At 34.4% G+C, this 26,858-nt stretch overlaps 1 protein-coding gene across 3 annotated transcripts in view; it reads right to left on the bottom strand.

Annotated features, from left to right (window-relative positions):
• The window catches only part of Sox6 (SRY-box transcription factor 6), a 559,138-nt gene that overhangs the window by 428,792 nt on the left and 103,488 nt on the right, over positions 1-26,858 (bottom strand). For all 3 annotated transcript variants that reach the window (XM_090348077.1, XM_090348078.1, XM_090348079.1), the window contains one exon: positions 9,212-9,282. The gene's annotated coding sequence lies outside the window, so the exon portion shown is untranslated. The remainder of the gene's footprint in view (positions 1-9,211; positions 9,283-26,858) is intronic.

Here is a 26,858-nt window from a genome sequence, read left to right as displayed (position 1 = left end):
GGGGAAAGGAGAAAGGACAGAAAAGAAAGGGAAAGGGAGAAGGAAAGGAAAGGGAAGGGAACGATGAGAGAAAGACAAAAGAGGAATTATTTTTCATAAAATAATTATCATCAATCTTTACATTTTTGAGAGCCTGAGAAAGTTGTAGGAAAAGGAGGTAATATGAGCACTGTAGTTTAAGGAAAGAAGTTAGCTTTCCTACCTGAGGATTTTCTCATTCTGTCATAATAGAATCATGGAGCAACAGTAGTCAAATGGACAAAATACTTAGATGCACAGAAAACATATCTCAGTCTACCTACGTTTCCCAACTATGCACAGTTAACCTTTCAATATTAAACATGCCACATTACTCCAAGGCTCAGCTGAACCAATGAAGGTAGATTCTCTTCTGAAAAGAATGTTTCTTCCAGTTTCTCACAGAAGTTTGTAACATTATCTAATTCTAGTCTTGGCTATTTATGGGTCTTTACCTGGGCTACAATGAGGGCATAGAAGTCTCAATTTAACCAAGGAAATGAATGCTGAGCCCCTCTCCAACCTGCGTTAAATTCTCAGCAGCTCCTGAAGAATCAGTTTTTCTTAGCAAGCAAGATGAAGTCTGATTAGGTACCCATTCCATCCCTACCTATGATATATAAAAGTGGGTGAGGAATAGGAAAGTGTGGTTCACACGTGAGGGCTTTCTCTAGGGCTGATAATGCAGGTGATAAGTATCCATTGGCAATGATCAAGTTTCTCTCTGGTACTGCACATAGCTGCTCTGGTTTTATTTGTCATATTGTCACCTCCTGGGCCAAAGTATCTTTGGCCTTCTTGTAGAAGAAGGCGCCGTCTCGCTCTTGTTGTAGGCTACAAAACTTGGCCTTTAACTACTCTTCATCTGCCACAGTGAGAATTCCCTTCTGCCTCTTGATAGTCTTGCTTCATCTCATCAGGTTCCTCCTCTGGAGGACTCTAGTCTTGTTTCTGGGACTCGGCAGGAGTTGGACTGTGGAGTATAGTGGCTCAAGTGAGTCAGTTAGAGAAGGGAGGGGGAAGGGAAATTGGAATAATCTATGCTGCTGCTTCCACTCCTAGCACCATGGTTGCTTATTCTAAATGGCCATGATTATCTTTTTTGTCTTTTATGTATATACATATTTTATCTTCTCACATTAACAGAATGTAAACCTCTGAGTACTAATTTTTTTTACTTTCTACTTTAAATTCTGTCTTATCTAGAAGATTCCTGAATCCATACTGTTACAAAGAGAATAAATGAATGGATGTTAATGCTATTCTGAATTATAAGGTAATATAAATGACAATGACTCTCTACAAAATCAACTTGATTTTATTCCATTTTATTGAAAAGGTCTACTTTAAAGTTTTATTGCAGTAAGCCTTTTCTTACTATCCTTCTTATCTAGAAAAAGACAAGTAAAAGAAAGCTTGCATTTCAAGCATAATATTTGCTGCAATTATATTTTCTATGAACAAGAACAAAATACAGCAATATAGCCTAGGAGCCACAATCATCTCTTTATCTGAGAAAGTTTTTAAAGTAACTAAATTCTGTGTGCATGTTTTATTTTCACAAATCTATTGAAAGTTGTTGCATTTATGCTTGCATTGATTTGAATTATATATGTTGCTTATATAATATGTGTTTATGTGCTTACTGGTAAAGCCCTTACAACACACACAAAGCCCTTCGTTTGAGTCCTGGACTCATTAAAATAAGAAGGAAAAAAGAGAGGGAGCAGTAGACAAAAGTAAGAGGAAAAGAAAGAGGAAGAGGCCCAGGGAAAAGGAGCGGGAGAATAGCCTGATCAGACAACTTCTTGTTGTGATAGTAACTTTCAAGTAAATGAGGCTCTGTGAATGATAAATTTTCATATGCCCAAAGTTATTTGGCCCAGAGAAAGATGGGTATAGCTTCATATCATAGAAATTTGTTGCTTGTACATTCTTAGGAGTTAATATCAAACATTTAAAGTTGACTAAGATTTAACCACAAGAAATCAACATATCAGAAAGATATTTCCTGTTTGACCATATCACACCTACAAAGCTTACTGTATTGATCTCAAATACTACCTAGCACTGCTGAGAGTCCATATACAATGAGGCCTTTCTGCATTTGAAATTGAATAAAGCTTGCACTTATTACCACCTTATTTACATTTTTTCCTTTCTGGGACAGCAGAATAGAAATACATAATAAGGTGTTTGGGTGTGGGTGGGTATGGGGTGTTGTTGTTTTTAAGTAAAACCAGAAAGAAAAATGACCAAACATGCTCTTTTTCAAAAGAAAAATTAATCAAGACAAAAACACTCAAAAATCATATGTACTCATAACAAAATCAAAATCATTCTGCAAAATCAAGGTCACTAATAAAAGACAAAACCAAACCCAAATGCCTGGTATTTAATAGGCTAAAAACTCCCATAGCGACACACTTCTCCAGGAAATGCTCAACCTCAACAGATATGCAGCTATCAAAACTCAAGTTAGCAGCACAAATTCCTAAATTAAGGGTCCATCTGAAAAAGTGAACACAAGAAATATACTAGAAACACATACGATGAGCAGAAACTTAAAAAACAATCAGGATATACCTATGTTTCTGAAGATAACAGCATAAGATGATAGTAGAATTTCCCCAGGATGAAAGAAAAAGAAGATAGACATTTTTATGGCATTGATCTCAGAGTCTCAACAACCTTGTAAATTAATATTTTTGATATAATTGCTAGTGTTTTATAGAAAGTTCCAGCAAGAACTACTTAAGTAATATTCCAAAAAAATAATAAAATATTTTATATTCACTGGTAATTAACTCACATGTGATACTTTGAAACTGGCAACATTTTGGTGAAATAATATTGATACCAGAATTCTAAAATAACATAATATATATACTTATAAAATATGTATACATAAACATATATTTCTAAAACATATAAAGCTATGTGTTGAAAGTGATATATGGTGGCATAAACATAAAGGAAATTTTGTGGATTATTCAAAGAATTTTTATAAACTAAATAGTTACAAAAATATCTATAGCAGGGTAGGGAGTTTGGCCTAGTGGTAGAATGCTTGCTTAGCATGCACCAAGGCCCAGGTTCATTTCCTCAGTACCACATACATAGAAAAAAGCTGGAAGTGGTGCTGTGGCTCAAGTGGTAGAGTGCGACCATGTCATAAGAAAGGGTAGCAATGTTTGTGAAGTAATGCATCTTCTATCTGGTGAATATAATGTAACCCTTCTATTAATCACAATAAAAAATTATTAAAAAAGAAAAAAGCTGGAAGTGGTGCTGTGGCTCAAGTGGTAGAGTGCTAGCCTTGAGGAAAGCCCAAGGACAGCACAGCGTTCAGGCCCTTAGTTCAAGCCCCAGTACTGGCCAAAAAAAAATTGTACCAATCTATAACTTTACATTCTGAATTATAAGAAAATTATATTTCATAAAACAATGGTTAGCTCTCCACAATTGGTGCATTGCTGGTACTCCTCTATATATTTGAGACACTAGTCAGCTCAAATAATGGCTCTGTTGCCCCTTCTTCAGCTGTATTTAAAATCCTTTCAATATTAGGAGGAAAGTTATTTAAGAACACTATAAAAATATTAGACCTATCTTCTTTGTTTAAAAACAAGAACAGCTTTTAGGGGGAATATTCAAATTTATTAGCAATGCTTAGAAAACTGCCCCCAAGTCCCACATTGTTTCCAATATCAAGTTAAGAAGAATTTTTCTCCAATGGGCACTGAATCATTTTAATGTTCACTCTTGTGCAGCTCTACTCTACCTTCAAATGTAGCCAGTAAATTCAGCTTTACTACAGTACCATAAAAATGTGAAGGAACCATAATAGTATCTTAAAAAGGGGGGTGGGGATGGGGACTGGCACTACATTAGTTTAGAAAAAGCCATAAATGAATACTAATGCAAAAATGTGTCATGATATTTGCCTCATTGCCAAAAGAGCTACAGTAATTATTTTGTCACAATGTGTAAGTTACCTTCAGGCAGCTGAGATTATTACCATGTAGGATTCAAAATAAGTTCTCTACGTGCCCTGGTTCTTCAGACATTTTGTTTCTTTTTTTTGCTTTTTTTAGATTTCAGTATTAATAAACTATCAATATACAATCTACACTATACACCATTATCTGATTATAAGCTCATCTAACCAAGAAAAAGAAAAAAACACCAAAATGGTTTTGTGCCTTTAATGACTCAACTTTTTTGATTGGCCTCCGATACAGATACACCTTATACCAAATTCCATTTTTTGGTGAATATATGATTGTCTAGCTAAACACTCAAACAAAATCAATAGTTTTACTTCTCTTTTCTTTGATAAGTCATCTCCAAATTTTTAGAGTTGAGAGTAAATCAAGATCAAATTTAGACATGTTTTTGAAATTAGCGAAAATGAAACATTTCAGTACCAGACAAAAGCCCTGATTTTAAGAGTAGGTTCTTGCCTTCCCTGAAATGCCTAGCTCAGGCTGTGTATTTTTATGCCTGCAGATATTGGCATGTTTCACATTTAAGATTATGACACATCAACTTATTTTGAAATTTTAAATATCTTCCACTGCGCATGTTTCAAGTGCTTCATGACTATCACTGATAATTGAGCAATTAACTTGAAATTACCAAATGTGCTGTGATGGCACAATATGCAGTAAGCAACATGAAAGAATAAGTAACAGAGAAACTTGGTATAGTGAGGGGGTGGGGAAGTAATGAAGAGTAAAATCATCCATAATAATAATAGTACTGAGTAAGTTTTAATGGTCCCAGGTCTCAGTATTTAATTATGTCAATAAAATAATTTAATGAAACAAATCCTGAGTATTACTAACTTTTTGGAGCAGTTTGTTCTGGTACTGCAAAAAGGTATTGTGTAATACTTAGGGATTAGTCCAAAAAGTAAGTAGGGAATTTCATTTGACAACAAGCACAAAACAATTAAGTTTAAAAAAAATCTTGACAGGCAGATTCTTAAGAAATACAGGCTTGCAAAAAAAATAGTGGTAAGGTCTTATTTTCAGTGTAATACAGACAGAATAAAACTCTAGAGCTGAAAATGACCTGAAGAAGGCATCAAGCTTGCAAATATATTTACAAACCAAAAATTAAAACACATATTTTGACATAAAACAGAGATAAAATTTAGCTCTACTGGAAAAACCAGAATATCCTTTCATCACTCATCTCATCAAGAGGTCTCTAGGCCTTTCTGGCTAAAACTATAAAGAATAGCTTTGGGGGGCTTAAATATAGGTAGTAAAACAAATTCCATAAATCTAATTCCTACCTTCTTTCACTGGCAGTCCATTTTAAAGGTTTGAAAGAAAAACCAACAATTGAGAAAGTCAGAGATGGAAGAGAGGTTCAAAACTACAGCAAATAAAGGACACTATTAAAAACATTTTTCCCTGAAAATCCCATCAATATTACTTCAAAACACCATTAGGAGATTAAAATTCACTAGGCTGTCCTTTCACATATAAATTAAAAACAGAATATAAAGAGAGAATAATGAACAAGTATCTAAGAGTACTAGTATATAAAACTTAAAAGCTTAAAATGTAATGGATATACACATTCAGATTAGCAAATTCCTTTCAATTAAAGTACATTTCTGGCCACAGTTCACAAATGTATAGTAGCTGTGTGTATTAATGTAGATACTTCAAATGTCAGTATATCTCTAATTAACATGAGCACACAACTGTAAAACTGAGAAGGTACAATTTTAAATTCCTTACATTCCCAGCATTAATGCTTTCTTTGGGCAGCTCCCGTTGTCATGGAAAATGGCATTCAAGACCTATTTGTGGATTTTCACAGCTCATCTTTTTTATTTACCTGCTCTATGTCAAGATTAGCCTGGAATAATATTTTTTAAAGATAATGTACTTAGACCTACTACTTCAAAAAAGTTATTGGTTCTCTTACTAAAAGAGCTTTGATCTGAGCTGTGTTCCATTTGAAATAAATTTCGCTCCATTTTAAATCACCACAATGATATGAATTCATGACTCTTTTTGTTTCAAAAAGAAAAAAATTCTGAGATTCAAAATTTTTCAGTGCTAGCATAACATGAGGCAATTTAGAAACAGAAGAATGGAAAAATGTCAGGAGGACCAAATGCTCCAGGACTATGAAGAAATGAAATGGTAGTAAACTCTTATATCTCTTATTCCACCTTAAATTTTTTTAATATTTATGCAGCAATCAAGTGAAATTGAGATAGTGACAAGAACAACAAAGAGAAAACTGAAATTTACTCTAAGAGAGGGCATCGTGATATTATGGGAAAAGCACTGGATTTACACAACAAATCAGGTTTGAGGCCTGCAAGCGTAATTCCTATTCATTTCACAGTTTTTATAAAATTCACCCATTTAAATGTCAGTAAATCAGATGATCTAATAATGTAAGTATTGTTATTACTATTACTTCCAGCCTAGGGTTAAATAATCACTTTGTGTGCCAGGCAATAAAATAACAGTTTTTGGAGATTCTTATTAGAAACCCTGAACTGAAATTTAATTTTATTAAAAAAGATTCATTTTTAAATTACTGAAGTGGCATGGGTAAACTAGAAAAGCAAGGCATCTACTCAACTACCTTTGTTTTCTGTGGTTGAGTTGTCATTTGTTTTGTTCTATTTTGTTTTATAAATTATTCACTATGGTAAAACTAAGGGTCAGAATTACATAATTATTTTTCATTAAAGACAAACTGTTAATGTGGGACGTTAACTTTCAAAACAGTCTTCTTTCACCATGCCCACTTTAGGAAGAGAGGTAGTTTTTAATATTTTAAGAAGGGAAAACAAAACTTCACTAAAACAAGACAGTTTCTAAAGAGAAAGTCATTTCCTTCACAGTTCCTCTTTTGACCTGGGTAGATGTGAGTAGCTAGATTCCAATCGGTTCTCACACACTCTTGGTGTGGCCCATTCATTATTGATGTGCAAAACAATATCCCACTTTCCTTATCTCTGAGACCAGCTTCTGCACACCTTAGTAAGACGCTTCCCAGTGGCCATTAGGTATAACTTTCTGTCATAGATCAAATAGCAAATAAGCATTGCAGGACGAGTACTTTAAGGTTCATTATAAAAGCCTACTCTTTTGTCTGACTAGATTAGTATTTCTACTGTGTTAGCTGTCTAATCATTCAGTGGCAAACAATTTTCACCATAAATGAATAAAATAAAAACTCAACCTTCTGAATGTCATGTCACTTTCATCTCACTTAGTTCAGTCATAGCATCCCAGTATATCTCATAATCATAAAGGTTCTGCATTCAGGAGATGGACTAAACAAAGCTTGAGATCACTGACCCAAAGAAGACCAAGGTCCATGCCTTAAACTGGAACATGCCCAACTCTAGAAAATAATTTATTTAGACCTGTTGGACTAGCATGACTCCAGTCTCATAATCTGACTTAGTAAAATTTTAGAGTTGCTTAAGTTAATCTCCATAAATAACTATATGCACGCTATTTTGATAGCGGCCCTGCTAATCTTAGCTTGTTCTTTATTAGAACACAAGGAATTTTTTCAGATAATTAAAACATTTTCATTCAAAGCTAACCTACATGTGAAGAATTTAGGAAACAAATCTTTTATGTGATTAGAAAATACATTTTAATTCCCTGTCGTGGAATAATGGTAATTATATTAGCCATTTTAAAACTTTTAATCATCCTAAAATCTTACTAAAGAAAATGAACGATATGAAGAAGAAGATAAAAAAATGTTTTTTATTTTGGTGTTTGTTTGTTTTGGTTTTAAAGACAAAGCAACTACAATAAGATTTGGACAGCTCAAAATTCCTTTGATTTCTAACAGTATACTCTCAGCTTCTTAGAATTCAGTTTTCACCAAGAGCTCTTCAGAGTTTTTTCTCTCTCTTCTTTACCTAATCCTCACCACTATGTTTTGACCAAATTGAAAGCTTATATTTAATCTAAGTGAATTGCATAGTTTACAAAATTGTGTTTCAAGCAAGAATGAAGTCTTCAGGTAATAAAATTAAACTGAGAATTTCATTAAAATAACCATTCATTCTTAAAGAATTAAAAATATACAAAATGTACAAAACTATATATTAAGCATGAACAACTATTTTATTAAAAAATTGGTTTGTCACAATGAATGCTACCAACTAAGAGAAAGGTAAAGCCAAATGTCAAATAATTTATCACTGCTTTCTGCTTAAATACTGAATCACCTGAACTCTAACTTACCACATCAGTTTTTTCTAATACTTTCCTAGAAGTACATTTTCTAAGGCTTCAGTATAACAGTACACTAATAAAGAGAAAGTTTCCTATGTTTTAACTGCCTTTATTCTTATCATATAGCCCTTTAGATACCAATGATATATAGGAATGTACACATATTTTAAGCTGGAGTTTCTTAAATAGGGGCTTGCTTATACACAGAGACCTTTTAATGCCTGCCAAATACTCTCAACTATTTCTATATAATAAATATATGTGTATATATTAATACATGCATTCATTTAGTGGACTTTCAATAGATCTCTCTTCCAGTTTACTGCATTTTTTTCTGAAAATTTACTTTACTTCCTGAGAAAGAGCACTTTGTTCTCCAAAATACCATTTTAAATATAAAAGTGTTTCAGGGATGCCAAAAAGAGAGCAAGAATCCCACCATTTTGATATTCATAACACATTCACCAAATGAGTCTTTGGATCCTTAGTACATAATCTTCTGCACTGACAGCTCTTTGAATTCTGTATCATCTCACATCTTTTTCTCTGAGCACAGGCACATAGCACTTTTCAAGTCCAGATAACCAAAAGATGTAAGAAGTTATCAGGGTAAATTATTCATGTGTATACAGAATAGAATCTTTAAGGTAATCCATTTCTACAATTGATATCTATTTTCCAAAACTAAGAAATGCATTTTCTAGGTTTATTGTAATGGGGCTTGCATTGTATTCTTTCGATGGAAATCGCAACAAATAGGCCTTATCATGAGTTGGCATTTTTTCTATATTCCTCCCCCCAAAATTAAAAGCTATCAATATTTGTAACACAGTTACCAAAAGGCAAAAATCTCTAATCAAAATTCATGCACCAAATGAGTTTATTTATATATAAGCTATAACTATTGCACTACATAATGAGAAAATAGCAAATAAACCAATACTTACAATTATACACAAAAATCAGCCCCAGCACCCAGAAATCACTGGTAAACTGCCTTTGAATTCATGAAAGTGACCTGAAAATACAGATACAAAATGAAATGAGAAAGGATGTCAACTGCATTTATGTTATATAAAGAAAATATATATTCTGTACAATTTGACTTCTGTATCTTTTATCTTATATGTCTATCTGATTTGGGGAGGGTAAGTAGAAGCACAGAAATGGTAGAACAAGCATAAACTAATTAAGCAGTGATACTCCTAGACACTATGTTGAAAATGAACTATACAAGTTGTGGGTGAAAGGAGTCGGGAGGGGAAAAAACTGGGAGAAAATGAGGGATAAGGTGACACTAATCAAAAAGAAATGTACCCAACACCTGACTTTTGTAACTGTAACCCCTCTGCACATCACCTTTACAATAAATAAATAATTAAAAACAAGAGAAAAATACACATTCTGGCTACAAATAACACTATTTTTACTCAAGTCATTTATTCACCTGCTCTAGCAAATTTTGTTAAGACTATGCTGCCAAATAAAACTATTAGATTCTAGATGTAGAATGAGAAGATAACACATCCCTCTCTAATGTCTTTTTCTTAAGAATATCAACAATAAGGTAGTGCTTAAAAGTATAGGGTAAAATGGGGCCAGGAGTTTGGCCTAGTGGTAGAGTGCTTGCCTAGCATGCACGAAGCTTCCTCAGTACCACATACATAGAAAAAAAGCCAGATGTGGTACTGTGGCTCAAGTGGTAGAGTTCTAGCCTTGAGGAAAGTCCAAGGACAGTGCTCAGGTCCTGAGCTCAAGGCCCAGGACTGGCAAAAAAAAAAAAAAGTATAGGTAAAATCAAAAGGGAGATTTTTTGGTAAAGGGGGTAAGACAAAATACATCTGTAAAAATTGTTTAACTTATTGTTACATGTTAGAATAAAACAGGTTCATAAAGAATATCTCAAATAAGCTCAGCAAGAGTTCCTTACATATCTAATTCTTAAGACATGAGGCAGTTGTTGACCTAAAGTGTGGTATCCATTATATGCTGAGCCTATGTACAATGTATCCCATATAAGCCCCAACTCAATCCAAAATTCTTTCACTTACACAAACTTTGGTTTGGGCTAAAGAGGTAACAGATGCAACTCAAACACACAGAGCAAGCCTTATAAAAATGTAACTAGCACAATGAGCCACTTCGTGTCTCTCAGCATCTATGGTTTCCTCTCTCCAGAACCACCACCATCAGAAAGCATTTTGGTATTTTATTTTATTGTTTGGTCTAAATACAGAACACTTAATTCCATAAGAAACAATGAAACTTTTGTTGCAGAGATTGTATTCTTTCAAGAATGTGAAGAGGGCTATGAGTGGTGTTCAAATGAAAGTTAAGAATGGAGTTTGAGTTTCCAATTTAGGGCAAACTTGCCTGGCAGCCTGGTTTGATTCATTCTACATTTGCAAAACGCAGCTAAGTAAACATCTAGGTTAAAGTTAACTAGCTTTAAAGAAATTTTATTCTGAAAATTCACTCTTGATCACCATTTGTAGGAACCTCTATGCTCAACTTTTCCATTAGAGAAAGCAATATCCTTAATTGATTAGGTATTTGCATCTAAATTTAACTTAGGGTATAAGGTAAATAGCTATTTCAGCCTTTTTCCAGACCCTAAAATATGTTTTTACCAACTTTCATTTTCTAATTTTGATTGATAATTAAGTCCTGGATAACTTTAAGTATCCTGGCTATTATAGCCATTGGACTTATTTGCTTTCCTTCTTTTTATGGGAAATGATCCTCAGACTTTTCTCATATCAGTTTCATTAGTTCTCAGCAATTTTTCAAGGCCCTCTTCCACAGATGGAAGAAGTAAAGGGAAGACAGCACAATCAGTTTTGGAATTATGTTCTTTTTTCCCATGGCTTTCTGGTGTTTCTGGGATCCAGGATGATAATTTTATCTGAGATAGCATAAAACTCTACTTGAGCACACTATGTGAACTATCCAAATGCTGCAGGATACTAGTCCTGAAAAGAAAGCTATTTTCACATTTTACCTTTTCCTGAGTTTTAAAGCATAATTTCTTTGTGAAGATGCTTACAAAATAAAACTTAAAAAATGCTGTACACTGGGCCGGGAGTTTGGCCTAGTGGTAGAGTGCTTGCCTAGAATGTATGAAGACCCAGGTTCGATTCCTTGGTAACAAGCTCTAGCCTTGAGAAAGTCCAAGGACAGTGCTCAGGCCCTGAGCTCAAGCCCAGGACTAGCAAAAAAAAAAAAAAATGCTGCAAAACTAAAAAGATTTTTAGTACCTATAATTTTTTTTCCTGGGCACTGTTCTTGGACAATTTTGCTCAAGGTTAGTGCTCTGCCACTTGAGCCATAGCACCACTTTGGGCTTTTTCTGAGTATGTGGTACTGAGGAATCGAACCCAGGGCTTCGTGCATGCTAGGCAATCACTTTACCACTAGTCTCACTTCCAGCCCTACATATGCTTTAAAAAAAAAAATACTGGGAATTGTTTTGCTGATAATTATTCTTTTAAACAGTAAGTTGGAATTGTGCAAGGTACATCCCTTCACTGTCCTGTAAACATGGAGGAAGACGATAAAGGAAAACCAGAAAATATTCAGGCAAACATAGATCTACATTTTTACTAATTCAACTTTAATTTTTTTAAATTCAATTAAGAAAACTAACACTGGAAATACTTCAAATCTTGAAACAAGTTAGATTCCACACGTTTAGGGCTAAAAATATTCTAATATATACTAACAAAGTCAATAAATCTTACTTGTCAAGATCCTGCCACCTAAGGTAAAAACAACTTTGAATCTCATTATCAACTGATTTGCACTGTTGGTAAAGTCAAGAGCAAACAACAAAAAGAAAATTCATTCTGGTGCCGGGGAGGTCATTATTCGAAAGAAAAAACTATTGAAGTACGTACTTTCCCATTCAGAGAAGTCAAGAATAAATAAGCAACCTGAAGTAATATATCCACATCTCAAACATTTAAGTCAATAATCCAACTTATGCTACAGATTTTTACATCTAACTATGGTTGTTAATGTGCTCCATCCCTTTAATTGTCAAATATTTTTTGCCTCCTTAGTTTACTAAAAAATATTTTAAAGTGTTTCTACACTTCAACATAAAATACACAGGCAAATAGAAAGATGAATGGTGGGAAAATACATTCACAAAAGTCAATGTACATAAGTGAAAATAGGACCAGGTAACATAGGGATAGATGAGGGTGAAATAAATATAGGTAGAAAATAACAGAAGGGGTGCATTGATCAAGATTCATTAACATATAAATTGGCATAATACGTTGAAAGCCCTTTGTACAAATTCTTTGTAATTGTAAACCGCTTCATTAAATGGCAATTCTCTTGTGTAACTACTTAAGTATAATTTAAAAAATAAATAAGTAAATAAATTTTTAGATACATAAAAAAATTTAAAGAAGGCTGGGAGTTTGGCCTAGTGGCAGAGTGATTGCCTAGCATGCACAAAGACCTGGGTTCAATTCCTCAGTCTCACATACATAGAATAAATCCAGAAATGGTGCTGTGGCTCAAGTGGTAGAGTTCTAGCCTTGAGAAAGTCAAAGAACAGTGCTCAGGCCCTGAGCCCAAGCTCAGGACTGGCAAAAAAAAAAAAATTAAAGATGTTCAATGAAGAAATATAAAACATAACAACATAAAATACTGAACTCCCAGATAATTAATAAAATAAAACTTTTTTACGGTGGCAGCAAAATATTTTTAATCTGGTTGTTGAAGTGGTATTGGTGATAAAGGAGGAAAAATGGAATTTCATTATGTCATTGAATTTTAAATTGAGACTAATTTTCTGAACAATTTTCTTAACAGCTAAATTTTCTTAACAGAAACTATTAAGAAGTCAGTGTTCAGTTGCAGTGTTCTTGGTCTTCACTACTTTTGAGTACAATGTTCTTGTGTTTATTTCTAGAACTTATTTTAATGTCTCATTAAAATTTAGTTGAAGTATTAAAAAAAAGAACTCAGTGTTGATACGCTTTGAATCTACTATGCTACTTTCAAAATGAAAACTAAGAAACTAATCACAAAAATAAAACATATATCACATGTAATGTTTGTGTTTATTACAACATTTTTATAATAGTCAAAAATTGGAAAGACGGCCGGGAGTTTGGCCTAGTGGTTAAAGTGCTTGCCTAGCATGCACTAAGACCCGGGTTCGATTCCTTGGTACCACATACATAGACAAAAGCCGGAAATGGTGCTGAGGCTCAAGTGGTAGAGTGCTAGCCTTGAGAAAGTCCAAGGACAGTGCTCAGGCCCTGAGCTCAAGCCCAGGACTGGCAAAAAAAAAAAAAAAAAATTGGAAAGATTTCACTGATTGGATAGCAAGTTTTGGTGCATAGATACAGTACTGCTCTACAACCATTTAAACTTAGAATATAAACTATATTTATTAAAATAATAAGCTGGTCACAATTCAATTCTGAACAAAAATTTAGCATGTACACTAAGAAGCAACTTACAAAAATCATATATATGTGAAAATCAATCATATATCTGTATATGTTTATGTAAGTATGCAAGTTTTATAAAGTAAAGCATAATTTCACACACAAAAAATGTTAACATTAGAGAGTGAACTCCAAGTTTCTTTTTTTTTTTCTCCAGTGGGTCATGGGGCTTGAACTTGGCCTGGGTGCTGTCCCTGAGCTCTTCTGTTCAAGGCTACCATCCTACCTCTAGGCCTGGGCTTTTTCCCTGAGCTCTTCAGCTCAAGGCCACCGCCCTACCCTTGAGCCAAGCCCCACATCCCATTTTTTTAGAGCTTAATTGGAAATAAGAGTCTCAGGTACTTTTGTGCCCTGGCTGGCTTTGAACCTTCATCCTCAGATCTCAGCTTCTTGAGCAGCTAGGATTATAGGCATGAGCCACTGCGCCAGGCTCTTTTTCTTGTCTTTTTTTTTTTTTTTTTTTTTTTTTGTCAATTAGGGGACTTGAACTTCGGGCCTGGGCATTGTCCCTGTGCTCTTCAGCTCAAAGCTACTGCCCTACTCCTTGGGCCACAGCACCATTTCCGGTTTTCTGGCGGTTGACTGGAGTTGAGTTTCAGGGACTTTAGTGCCTGGGCTAGCTTTGAACCCTGATCATCAGATCTCAGCCTTCTGAATACCTATGATTACAGGAGTAAGCCACCAAGCCCAGTTCTTTCCTTAGTCTTACAGGTATATGTAGACATAATATCTGGATAAATCCTAAAACAATGAAGCTACATTTAAAGTCCAGTATATCACTTATACATTCAATAGAAATAATATCTAGGGAAACTTGCTATTAGCCTGGGAACCAAGACCAAATAGCAATATTAGTTTTTATAATTACTTTTTGAGAAAAATTCTCAGACTTACAAGGTAACTTCAAACCGGTATCTTCACCTTAAATGAAGAAACCATAAACATTTTCACAAAAGTGGTCCCACTCTGCCAAAAATAGCAATAGATCAAAGGTAAACAGCAAATAAAAACAGTCCTCCCACATGTAATTAGACTTTAAAAGCTTTCAAGCTAATATTTTTAATCCTGCATAAAGCTTTCTCTATGCCACACCCATTTCTCAACTTCCTCACGCCCCCTTTTTTCTACTGTTTTAGAAGACTCAAGAATCACATATCAATTGGATTAAATGGACTTTTACCCATGAAAGTCAATGATACTAAAGTATAATTCAAACTATAGAACTACTTCCAATATGTATCCTAAGAAACTAAACACAAAACTAATAAAACATACATCACATCCAATGATTGTGTTTATTACAGCATCTTTATAATAGCCAAAATTCAAAAATAATTCACTGACTGGATAAGTAAGTTTGGGTACAAACATACAGCATTACTCTGTGACTATTTAAACTTAGAATATAAACCATGTGTACTGAAATAAAATGGTCACAATTCAGTTTTGTGTGTGTGTGTGTGTGTGTGTGTGTGTGTGTGTGTGTGTGTGTGTCCAAACTGAGGCTTGAATTGCTCAACTGGCATTCTACCACTTTAGCCTCCTTTAAAATCCATCTTTTATTATAAAGGTTCATACACAGATAAGATCCAACATCCTTTTATGATAAAAAATCTCTGGAGATACTAAGAATCCATTGAACTCTCCTCAGTAGAATACATCTGTGTATAACAAACCCACAGCTAGCAATATAGTTAATGGTGAAATGTTAAAACCATTTCCTCTAAAATCAGGAACGAGGCAAGGATGTTTGCTCTCTCCACTCCTCTTCAATATAGTATTAGAATTCCTAGCCAGAGCAATAAGGCAAGAAGCAAACATAAAGGGAATCCAAATAGGGAAAGATGATATAAAACTTTCCCTTTTTGGGCTGGGAGTTTGGCCTAGTGGTTAAAGTGCTTGCCTAGCATGAGCGAAGACCCGGGTTTGATTCCTTGGTACCAAATATATACAAAAAAGCTGGAAGTGGTGCTGAGGCTCAAGTGGTAGAGCTCTATCCTTGAGAAAGGCCAAGGACAGTGCTCAGGCCCTGAGCTCAAGCCCAGGACCGGCAAAAAAAAAAAAAAAAAAAAAAACTTTCCCTTTTTGCAAATGGTATAATTCTATATTTAAAGAACACTATAGACTCCACTCCCAAGTTACTTGAGCTGATACAACACTTTAGCAAAGTAGCAGGGTATAATATTAACCCTGAAAAATCAATGGCTGTCCTATATACCAAAGATGAGAAGAGTGAGGGTGAAATCAGGAAAGCAACTTCTTTTGCAAAAGCCAAAGGAAAAAAAAAAAAAAGCCTTAGGAAATAGCTAAGAATGTAAAGGACCTTTATAATGAAAGCTTTAAAAACCTGAAAAAGGAAATGAAAACTGGACTAAAGAAGTAGAAAAACCTCCTGTGCTCGTAGATTGGGATGATTAACATCATGAAAATGCCAGTCCTGCCAAAGGCTATCTATAAATTCAATGCAATACCCATCGATATCCCAACATCATTCTTTAATGAAATAGAGGGAGCAATCCAAACATTTATATGGGACAATAAAAGACTCTGTATAGCACAAACAATCCTTAGCAGAAATAACAGTGCTGGAAGAATATCAATACCAAACTTCAGATTCTATTATAGAGCTATCGTAAGAACAGTTCTAGGACCAATGGAATACAACTGAAGACCGAGAACCCAATTCACAGACCTAAGGCCACCTAGTCTTTGATAAGGGAACAACAAAAAAATAGGATGAAAGACAATCTCTTCAACAAATAGTTCTGGTGGAATTGGTTGAACGCCTGTAGAAAACTTAATTTGGAACCTTATATGTCACCCTGCACCAGAATTAATTCCAAATGGATCAAATCTCTTGAGGTAAAAGCAGATACATCAAAAACATTATAGAAAGGAATAGGAGATACACTAGGTTTTGTTGGCACAGGACGAAACTATCTTAATAGAGTCCCAGAAACACAACAAATTAAAGAAAGTTTTGACAAATGGGACTGCATTAAACTGCAGAGCTTCTGTATGGCAAAGAGTGGGAGAAGTTCTTCACTAGCTATACAACAGACAAAGGCCTCATATCTAAAATATAGGAACAGCTCAAAAAATTGATTAAATGAAATAAGCATTTTTACAAAGACAGCTATCACAAAATCAAAACATAAACCATAAAATTACAAAAGCTATTTATAGAAACATAATGTGACTTACTTCACAAGACTCTTGCATTTTGATGTCTTGACTATAGAAAACTTCTATATACTTCATAAATACAGAGTGAGATAGCAAGGTCACTATACCAGAATCAAACAAAAATTTGGCAATATCAAGAATTTGGTGTGTGGAATGTATTTTGTAATGTTTTACTCAATAATTTTTTAGCCTTTTAATCTCTTTTTTCATATCTTTTGCTTTTTCTTTTCTTTCAGCTAAACATTAAAAAATTTGGCGGTGAAATGACAAATTTATAATTCTACAAAAGTCTTTTATCTTACCAAAATGATTGTTATTTTTAATAAACTATTTTATTAAATGTAAGATTATATCAGAAACTAGACATGAAATGTAGTTTACATATTAAGTCATACGTATTACTGGGTGTTTTCCCCATTTTTTTAAATTTGAAGTAAAGATATTCTCTAGCAATTCAATTAACAATTCTGAAAGCCCCCAGGATACATGGCATGAAGAGGGATCTATGGGGATACCGAACAATAAAATTCAGTCCCAGATCTCCCAGCAGTTGACAATCTGAATTCCATGTGAGATAAATATTGTAGTTGAAACAGGCTCACAGGGAGTACATTACCATTCTCAAAAAGAGGAATGGATTCCTATTCCTACTCAATTTTCTCTCCCTATCTCTGTTTACAGAGTAGTGTCAGAACACCTAAAAAGCAATCATTTAACAAAAAACTACAAATAAATACTAATGTTTTAAAATTCATTTATCTTTTTAGTCAAACTTTCCTACAGAATAAACTTGATGAAAACAAATGAGACAGGGCTATTCTTTATATTTATTGTAGATCATTAAAGATAATTTTAAAGTCATGTAAAAAGGGCCAATTTTGATCCTAATTTTAAGAAACTTTTCTTGTTGCTATTCTCAGTACCACTCCCTCTTAACAACAAATAATGGCTTCAGTAATGGAACTCTGTAATTTAAAGAATCAGGCAAATAACACCAAGTAACTTAGATGAATTGACACCGCCTGTTGTGCAAATATGTACTTAGACGATTATTAAAATAACAGCTGCATTATCAACTGGATAAATACCAGAACAACTCATGTGAATATAGAAAGTCAGCTAGGCCTGAACTTGCTATATAGCATATATGTGGCACTTCATAATTTCCAAGCATTTCTCAATCCATGGCAGAAATTTAAAAGGGGAAAGCTCATAAAAAGAGAAAAATAAAGATTTGGTAACTATGGGCTAATTACATAAGGGTCATAATTCCTAGAATATAACAGAGTTACTCATCATTATTGAATGATTTCTCTGAACTCTGGAAAAAAAAATAATTGATGTAAAACTGGTGACTTCAAGGAGTTTACAGCTAGTAGAAACAAATAATTACAGTTATGTATGAAATCTTGGGTAAAGAAAGTAGAATATAAAACTGCACGATGTCATATCTAAACAAATGCAATTTTAAAGTAAATATAACATTTGTATTTTGAGTGAAGATATTACACCATTCTTTTCCAAGTCTTTGTGGTAATTTAAGATTTGATGATTGCTTACTAGATGTGGTATGCCTTTTACCACATCTTTTTTTTCCTTTTGTCATTCCCTGAGTCTGGACTAAAATGTGCCCACGTCACAACTTACATAAATGAAGTGGTCACTTTTTACTGCCACCTACGTTTTAAAGAATGACAAGAGAAATAAGACCCTAGAGCTGCGTGTAAGGCAATCGCTTCTATAGCAACAACTTGCTCAATGAAACACTGCAGGCCATTGGGAGCTTAGTTAGACATTATGTATTAGCCCTTCCCAGTCTTAGGTCTTTTGCACATTCTCAAAAGCATAGAAACAAGAACTGTGGAAGAATCTTGCTATCCTTTTACTATATCTTCTTCATAACAACTTAAAGACTTCACTTTAAAAAGATCTGGCCTGGCTTTTCTCAGAAATTGCCTCACTTCCTGAGAGAAAAATATAAGACAATGTGATAAGATACACCGAGTTCACAATCAAAGAAATGAAAACATAATTCACTTAGGACCATGTGACAAAGCTGATGAAAAAGTTTTCTTTTTTAAATCAGAACTTCCAGTTACAGGGCTTATGTCTATTCCAAGAGGAAAATAAATGTCTAAGTTATATCATCTGTAAATGGGATTGTCAGCATTTACTGTTCTCCCAAAATATGTTTTACTAATTTGTCCCTAAATTTAACTCACTTGACAAAAGATACTATCAAACTGGACTATCTAAACAATACACTTTATTCAGTAGCAGCACCTCCACATCTTCCCAAACTACAGATAATTCTAATTCTTACATTTTTTTTCTACCCTGGGATTTACCCAATTTTACTTTTTCTAGCTGCTTGTGCCCTACCATGAGATTTGATGGAATATAACATGTGTGTATGCTTGTGTATGTGAATTCACACACACACACGGAATATATACCATAGGGTTTTCTGTTGTCAACAATATTATGCTAATGCAAAATCAACTCCTTTATGGAGGTTCAAAGCCAGCCTGGGCACAAAAGGACCTGAGGCTCTTATCTCCAATTAACCTCTAGAAAATGGGAAGTGGGGATTGGCTCAAGGGAATAGTGGCAGCCTTGAGCTGAAGAGCTAAAGAACAATGCCCAGGCCCAGGGATAGGGCAGTAACCTTGAGCTGAAGAACTCAGGAACACCACTCAGGTCGAGTTCAAGCCCAATGACTCACACACACACACAAAAATCAACTCCTTTAAATGTGAAGTGATGTAAAAAGGCACAGAGCTCTCTAATAGTCAAGATTTTGACTCAAATCAACTCTGTTTCTTCAGAATTATGAGAAGAAATATAGTTATTATTGATCAAATTCTATAGAATAAAAATTCTTCAGATGGTATTTATCTTTTCATTGAATCCTCAAAATTACTTGCATATTTTGCTGCCTATCAAATTTTATAAATGAAAAACCTAAAATTTAATGATATTAACTATTCACAACAGTTTTGTTCTGATAGTATTACCCAAGACACAGCTCTAGGGACTTCATTATCCTTACATTATGTATTTAAAGTAGGTGGTTAATAGAACTAAACAAAATCTTCATTCGAGAACATTATACTTTTCCCCTATTTTATTTAGGTAGAATTCCTTAAATTTCAGATCTATCTCTTTAAAAATCTACTGGCTCTTATGCTAAAATTGCTTCTTTTTTTCAAGTTATTGGGAATATTCTACCTAAACTAAGTGGGTGTTTACAGTGATACTCACTTTATGATAAAGCGTCTTTGTTTTGTAGGTTTTCTTTTATAACACAAAAGTTAAAGACACACTTAAATGTCTTACATTAGAAATACTAATTAAGACGGATAAAAATATAAACTAAAACAGTTATCAGTTTTCACCTATACAGAGATACTCTCACATCATACTCTTAACAGCAGAAATTGACACAGAAGTTATGAAAGCACATTTAATCATGTTTACTTAAAATTTCATATGCTATTTAACTCACAAATTTATTTCTAGGGATATTTGTACAAGAACAGAAAAGTCTATAAAAGAATGTTCACCGCAATATTATTAATAATGCAAAAAAATTATTGCCATCAAGTGCCCATTATCGAGAATGATAAATAAGTTATAGTATATCTATATATTAGAATATAAAAGTCATGTAAAAGAATAAGAAAACTCTGGGCTGGGAGTTTGGCCTAGTGGTAGAGTGCTTGCCTAGCATACACGAAGACCTGGGTTCAATTCCTCAGTACCACATACCTACAAAATAGCCAGAAGTGGTGCTGTGGCTCAAGTGGTAGAGCACTAGCCTTGAGAAAAAAAGCCCAAGGACAGTACTCAGGCCCTGAGCTCAAGGGCCAGAACTGGCAAAAAAAAAAAAAAAAAAAAAAAAGAATAAGAAAACTCTGGGTATCCAGATATTCCTATTTGCAATATATATTGTAAAATTTGTAAAAACAATGGGCAAGCATATAATAGCACAATATATGTGTTAAGGAGAAAAATACCTTTCAAAAAATAGAGGCCAGGCATCTGTAGCTCATACTTATAATCCCAGCTACTCAAGAGGCTGAGATAGTAGGATTGGTTCAGGAAAAGTCTGTGAGACTATTCCAATAAATTACCACAAAAGCTGGAAGTGGAGCCTTGGCTCCTGGTAGAGTGCTACCCTTGAGTAAAAAGTTCAGAAACAGTGCCCAGGCTCTGTATTCAAGCTCCAAATCAGGAAAAAATAAAATCTCTTATGTATGTATAAGAAAATGATAATATGGAAAGGCTTGTGCCAGGAACGTGGCCTAGTGGTAAAGAGTGCTTGCCTAACATGCACGAAGCCCCAGGTTCAATTCCTTGGTACCACATACACAGATAAGGCCAGAAGTGGTGCTGTGGCTCAAGTGGTAGAGCACTAGTCTTGAGGAAAGTCCAAGGACAATATTCAGGCCCTGAGTTCAAGCCCCAGGACTGGCCAAAAAAAAAAAAATGGTTTGTTTGGGGAAGGGAGTTTAAGAGCCTGAGGAAATAGAAGAAATAAGTAGGAGATCCATTTTTTTACTGTACATCGTTTGTCTTTCTATAATTTTATTATATGTGTAATCTATTCAAATAATATTTAATCAAGTTTTACAAATGTCCCCATAGGCCCCTACACGTAATAATAACTAAACTTGTGAACAATTAAGAGATTAAAGCAAGACTTTATTTTCAAAATATGGCATCTTTTAGAGTTGGTATATTGGTTACAAGCATATTCCATATTTTACAGTGAGTACATTTAATTAAATTAAATAATGAAATTTAAGAATTTATTGTCATAAAAAGAATATATTATCTATGACAGTCTTAGGCTAGTAAAAGGGAACCTTTTTTGATAGTATTCTTTTGTTAAAAAATACAACAAAATAGTGTTAGAAGAATGATGAGAAATATTTTACCTTTGTACTAATTGCCACAGTAAACATTACAGTCCATATAAATAAAGGAAAACTCTACCTTGGGGTGGAGTGTTTGCCTAGCACTCAAGAGGCCCTGGGTTTGGTTCCTTGTCACCACATACACAGAAAGCTAGAAGTGGTGCTATGGCCCAAGTGGTAGAGCACTAACCTTGAGAAAGTTCAAGGACATTGCCCAGGCCCCAATTTCAAGACCCAGGACTGATAAAAATTTTTAAAAATTAAAAATAAATAAATAAGCCAGTAGCTCACTGCAGTCCTAGCTACTCAGGAGGCTGAGATCCTATGATCACAGTTCAAATTAATCACCAGAAAACCAGAAGTGGCAGAGTGGCTCAAGGGGTAGGGTGGTAGCCTTGAGCTAAAGAGCTCAAGGACAGCGTCCAGGCCCAGAGTTCAACTCTCACAACCAACTAAATAAATAAATAAGAAGTCATAGCCATGCCCAGACAGATATCCTTAACATATATGCCCTTTCTGCATTTTTTAGATGAGCATATTTGATCAATAAACAATAGCTTCTTTCAACTTATTTGGCTTATTGTCTGATATACATACCCTCTGCGAATATGCTAAACATTTAAATATTCAAAAATAAAATAAGGTGAGTCAAACAGATTATTTCAATTTGACCCCCTTCATTATAAGGACAATTCAATGAACACAACATTCTAGATATAATTTTAGTAGGGAATTTCATTTTAATACTCATGAATATAACTTTATCTTATCTTTTATGAATATCTCTTCCATTTCATTTCAATTCATATCTGTCTTTTAAGCTAATTCAATTATCTCATTTTGGATGCAATGATGAAAAGTATGAAAGATTTAGCAACTTCATTCATTTCCAAACAAACTGGAAAGAATTACATCTGGAAAAGACAAACATGACCACTCTTAAAATTCAAAAGCTACTAATTTACAAATTAGTAGATTATATGATTCCAACTCATTTGCTCCTTCATTGTAAAAAGCTAACCTTCTGAATTCACATTTAATCCTACAAGTGGTTTTACTTATTTACCTCTCTGTACAGATCATGAAAAGCTATTACTTTGTATCAGCTGGATTTGGGCCCTGTCCCTGAGCATTTTCCCTCCAGGATAGCGCTCTACTACCTTGAGTCACAATGCCAGTTCCACTATTCTGGTGGTTAATTGGAGATAAGAGTCTCAAGGACTCTTCCTGCTCCTGCTGACTTCAAACTAAGATCCTCACATCTCTGCCTCCTGAGTAGCTAGGATTATAAGGCTTGAGCCACCTTCCCCCTACCAATGGTCTTACTCATCTTAATACTTTATGACCCTAATTTTTTCTTTCAAGAGACATTGATTGAATCTTATATATAGAAGGCAACTTTTAAAATGTTTAGGTTTTTTGTTTCAGTTTTAGTTTGGGTGGGACTAGGGGAGGGGAGTGAGGGTTTTTTTGTTTGTTTGTTTGTTTGTTTTATGTTGCTGTTATTTTGTGCCAGAACTGGAGCTTCAACTCATGGCCTAGGCACTCTTAGCTTTTTCCCATTGAATTGGTTTTCTACCACTTGAACCATAGCTCCACTTTTTTTTTAATTTGGAGACAAGCGTTTCCTATATTTTTCTACCTACACAGCCTTCAAACCATGACATCAGTCTCCTGAGTAGCTAGGACAATTGCAGGTATGAGCCCTCAGTACTCAGTGAAAGGTACTTTTCTGTCTTTTAATAAACATATATTACCTTGATATCTTTGGTATTGTTTTTGCCAGTCTTGGAGCTTGAATTCATGATCTGAGCACTGTCCTTGGGTTTTCTCAAGGCTAGAGCTCTACCACCTGAGCCACAGCACCACTTCTGACTTTTTCTGTGTATGTGGTACAAACGAATTGAACCTAGTTCTTCATGCATGCTAGGCGAGCACTCTACCACTAGGCCAAACTCCTGGCCTCTCTTCAGTATTTTTTACTGTAACAAATTTTAAAAGTAAAAAAACAACTTATTTCCCCATCTTGGTAAAAATTTATGCATCAAAATTTGTATAACTTTAAAATAAGACACAATTTATGGTAAATTATTATTATTAGTAGTAATAGTTATCACTTATTCCTATAACAATGTTGACCTATTCCTATGAAATATCTTGTATTTATATGTTGTCATAGTTGCTGTTTTTCATCTTAGTGACTGATACCAAATTGCTTTAGATTTAGAGTCCACTATAGACACATTTATGGTGTGGCACGGATTTATATTCTGATTTTTGCAAAGGAGGTAAAGTAAGTAGGAGTTGGTAAGGCAACAGAGAAAAACAATCATTTTTTGCAAGTTGATCAAAAGCAAATATAATAAAAAAAACTCCCTCAAAATGTGTTAAGAATATGATTGTTTTAAATTTTAAAAATTAATTTAAGGTCGTTATCAAGGAAAAAGAAAAGGTAAAAAGAATAAAATTCCTAAGGAAATTTATACATATTTCTTGAATGGCTATCTTCTAAATGATACCTTCTTACCTAGATGACAGTTTACAAGCAACTTAAGCCTTTCTTGAGCATGAGTAGTATTTTGTACACTAATAATAATATTGAACTATCAGTCCCTCTGTCTCAGTGGCATATAGATGTGTTGCTATGAATGATTATGATTACAGAGCCCAAAGTTTCGCACAGCATCCGTCACCAAGGTTCCCACCCATAGTGTCATCCACAGAAACCATCTGGTCCTCCTTCTGCATAATTAGCAAAATATTGACTTAGCACTTAACACTCTAGGGAGGATTGAACCAATTTTTAAGAAAGAAAAATTCTGCCCAACAAAAAGAAAATTGCAGCATATCAAAACTATCATGCAAGAAGATTTTTATATTTATAGGGTTTGCCTATTCATTTTCTCTTCTTTCTTTTCATTTTCTCTTCTTTCTTTTCATTTTTTATTGCAGTACCTGAAACTCAGAAGCTAGTATGTTCCATGAATAAATGCTAGCAGAGCAGATGTGACCCCTTGCATCACCCATTGAATTCTTATTCCCAATTTGTTTGTCTGCAGTAGTGAATCAGAGCAAGGTGACTCAGTCAAACAAATGAAAGCGTTTACTCTGAAATAAGACTACAAAGCTACAAAAAAAAAAAAAAAAACTTAAAAGCACAAGAGCTACCTAGGTTGCAAAATAACACTTAGTAGAGTACCAGTGCATCATAATTTCACTAATTGCTTTTCTTAAAGCACCTGAGTTCCCTACATTAAAAACAAAAGGGAGGAGATTACCATTTTGAACTATGTTTCTGATAAGGCCATCCTAGTGCCACAGTTGTCAAAATTCACTCAGGAGGAAAGTCACTGTAAGAAAATTATTGACACTTATAAGAAATCAAAGACCAAGAAAATTTGACAAATCCGGAGCCTACTGACTCTTAAATATACAACGCCCAAGTAAATAAAAACATGTTATACATACGGGAAAATAATAAAAGTAACTGAAAGTATATCTTTCCAACCAATGCTTAAGCAAGCTGGGTCTATACAATCAGGATACTCAATAATCTCAATGTCAGTACCAAGTAAGTACCAAGTAAGTCAGGATCTAAAAATGCACATGAAGTAATGAAACAATCTGAGAAAAGTACATAATAAAAACAGTCTATAAGCTGGGCACAGTGGCTCATGCAATAATCCTAGCTACTCAGGAAGCTGAGCTCTGAGGATCATTGTTCAAAGCCAGCCCAGGCACTATAAAGTCAGTGAAGCTCTTATCTCCAATTGACCACTAGAAAACCTGAAGTGGCAATGTGGCTAACGGGGTAGGGTGGTAGCCTTGAGCTGAAAAGCTCAGGGACATCACCCCTCCCCCAAAAAATAAAACAGTCTATATACCAACAAAGATATTCATTAGAAATACCATATTGTTAGGCTAGAATGTGGCAGCAACAAATAAGCATTTATGTAACTTCACACTCCAAGAACCCTAACAATATTTGGTGGAATGCTAGATCCAGAACAAAACCAGAAAAATGTACATAAGTCCATGAGAGAAACTGATAATTAAAAAGAAAATGTTTTTTTGTTTCTATTTTTTTATTGTAATTAGTAAAAGGGTTACATGATATTTGCCAGATAGAAGGTGCATTAATTCACATACATTGATACCCTTTCACATGTCTTGGTACCCGTTTCCCTCCCCCCAAAATCAAAAGGATAGTTCTTTAAAATACACAAGTGGACACAACAGAGTAATATTGGCAATATCTTCTCAATAAAATAAAAAGATCACAAACATGAGGCATCTTATAAATTATCATCTAAAGACAGGGAAAGGTAGAATATAGATGCAGTGAAGCAATGCTCCAAATTATGATTCTAATAAGGACACCACTTAGAACATTATAACAAAACACAATGTCAGTTGATATGAAGGAATAATTCTTACCCCACAAGTGAAAAAGAACAAGAATCAAATCTGAGATTTTCGCATTGTTATAGGTAGCTAAGATTTTCTATATAAAAGCAAAACTTTGCCAGGCATCATTGGTTCATGCCTGTAATCCTAGATACTTTGGAGGCTGAGATTTGTTAAAGTCGAAGCCAGAAGGGGCAGGAAAGTCTGTATCTAACAAACTACTTAGAAAAAGTGACTCTGTGGCTCAAGTGGTAGAGTGTCAGCCTTTAGAACAGACACTCACGGACAGTGCCTTGGACTTAAGTTCAAGCCCCAGAAAAGGAAAAAAAAAAAAAGGACAATTTGAGACCAGGAGGGTGATCTAGTGGTAGAGTGATTGCCTAGCATGCACAAAGTCCTGGGCTTGATTTCCTGGAACGACATACACAGAAAAAGCCAGAAGTGGCACTGTGGCTCCAGTGACAGAGAGCTCGCCTTGAGCAAAAAGTAGCCAAGGACAGTACCTAGGCCCTGAGTTCAAGCCCCAGGACTGACCAAAAAAAAAAAAAAAAAAAGCAAAATTCATAGGTTCAAACTACCAATAAAACCTATTTGAATACCAGGAAGTA

Source organism: Megascapheus bottae, chromosome 16 (genome assembly GCF_031878675.1).
Source record: "Megascapheus bottae isolate mThoBot1 chromosome 16, mThoBot2.hap1, whole genome shotgun sequence".
Classification (NCBI taxonomy): Eukaryota; Metazoa; Chordata; class Mammalia; order Rodentia; family Geomyidae; genus Megascapheus; species Megascapheus bottae.
The sequence above is the reverse complement of the archived record's forward strand: the minus strand, read 5'-3'. Positions and strand labels throughout refer to the sequence as shown.